The following is a 1,998-nucleotide window of genomic DNA, read 5'->3' on the forward strand; positions in this document are numbered from 1 at the left end:
AAAGTATTTTCTATCTCAGAATTCTTATTTTTATTATTTATTTTATATACAGTGTTACATTTGTTGTTATTCTTTGTTCTACATATTCGGAACTGTACCACAATGCTTTATTATTTTTATTTTTCTCTCATTGTACTTTTTGTATTGTACTTGTCTATACATGTACTAATTTAAATAAAAATAAAATAAAAAAAAAACAGAGAAGTACCTCCACCGGCCGAGAGGGGCAGTATACCTAAAAAAGGCGGAAGACAAACCGGAAAAACATATGAAACAGATTTACCAACAGCGGCCGCTCATCACATGGTTTTAGTATTTGAAGAGAGGAGATCAGAAAATATCCTCGACTACGAGCGTTTAAGTAAGTACATGTTTCCTTTTTGTGTCACACAATATTATGTTCATTTTTGATGTATATACCGGTAGGTTGTTTTAATTAGTTTGTTCAGACACGCACGCTGATATAGTGCACAATGCACAGTGTTAGCTAACACGTGCTGTTTCGCCTTTTTTACACACTGAGTTCAAGCATGTTCTACATGTTAAAATGTATCTAGCTACTGTAGGTAAGTTAGCCAAAGCTTTACATCTAGAAAGACTTAAGTTTAACTTTTGGTGTTTTCTAACAAAACAGAATGATGTATATAGGTTATTTAAATTATTTTGTTAGTCCGAACAAGCATGCTGCTACTAGGTCAGTTTTAGCAAGTGTTAGCTAACATGTGCTGTGTTGCTACTGTTCTTCTAGCATTTAAGGTGATTTATGAGTTATTTCTCTGAACTGCTGTACTTTTTATGTTTGAGGACAATGCAGTTTACTTGAATCACTACACTGAATGAATACATTTTACTGTTCCACATTTGGCTGACCAGTTTTTCCCCCCACAGCATAGCTACTGTATATTCTGTATTTAACGTTAACAATGCGGTTTTGTTCACATTTTCTTGCAGATACCTTGACCAGAGCACAATCGGTTATCTTCATCCAAGAGACCTACTATTGGACAATCGTTTCGGCTTTCAAGGTAAATAAATTGTTAGTCACAATGTCTAGTTACTGGGCTATAAGGAGAAGAATATTGAAAGGAGTTTAGATGGACAAACAGGAAATTGCAGATGTTGGAAACTTTAACAATAAAATAAAATAAAATATTTTTTATGTAGATTTCCAGAATGAGAACCAAGCCCTGAGGGAAAGCAATGCACGAGCAGGTGAGAACATGCACTCTTTCTTAAATTTTACTTTTTTTAACTGTGATGTAGGTCCAAAATTACCAAATGCCTTTCATTTTGTAGCTTCGGATGACAGCGGCTCACTTCATGAGCAGGTGAAGCAAGTTGGGACAATGTTGACGACGTTTGCTCGTACTGGGCAATCAGGTACAACTTGCAAACAACACCTGTGGTTGTTGGTTTAATTCCCACTGGGGCCACCTGTACATGTAGTAGACCTAGTTGTAAATGTCATAGTTTAGTAGTTGAGGGACCAGGACTGACTGCTTTATTCTTTTATTCTGTGAACCCCTGTAGGTGCAGATCAGACCCTAATGCTGCGACGTCTTGGAGAGTTTGGCGATGTTGTGCGTAGCATGGACAACAAAATGGACACTATGCTGCAACATTTCAGTGCCAATGTGTCTTTTGGAGAGTTATCCCTGCCAGGGGGTCTGTTACTCCCCCCTAGACAACCCATTTGGCGTTGCTTGACAACAGTTTGAGGCAGGATAAAGAGCTCCAGTAAGTGTGCTGATTTTGTTTATAATGCTGTAGGGTAATCTAAAAAGTAAAATTTAAGATTGTACACTACATATTCTACAGTCTGAATCACAGCCTGTCACATTTTTATATTTATGTATGAGAAGCTTCAGAGATATGTAATTTGTAACACTTTTTTGTATTTTCAGCTTCGGTTTTTGGCAATCAAATGTGGGAGGGACCTAAAGACAACCGTGTGGCGAATGCTTTAGAGTATCTTCTCTAATCACCTTTCCATTAATA

At 36.9% G+C, this 1,998-nt stretch overlaps 1 long non-coding RNA gene across 1 annotated transcript; it reads left to right on the forward strand.

The window, feature by feature from the left end:
- The first annotated feature begins 276 nt into the window (after window positions 1-276).
- LOC307128790 lies at window positions 277-1,667 on the forward strand. The gene is made up of 5 exons (XR_013816805.1): window positions 277-361; window positions 952-1,025; window positions 1,165-1,212; window positions 1,297-1,380; window positions 1,531-1,667. It is a non-coding gene; the product is annotated as an uncharacterized lncRNA (long non-coding RNA).
- Window positions 1,668-1,998: the final 331 nt, after the last annotated feature.

The sequence above is a fragment of the Gobio gobio genome (genome assembly GCF_949357685.1).
Source record: "Gobio gobio genome assembly, chromosome: 1".
Lineage (NCBI taxonomy): Eukaryota > Metazoa > Chordata > Actinopteri > Cypriniformes > Gobionidae > Gobio > Gobio gobio.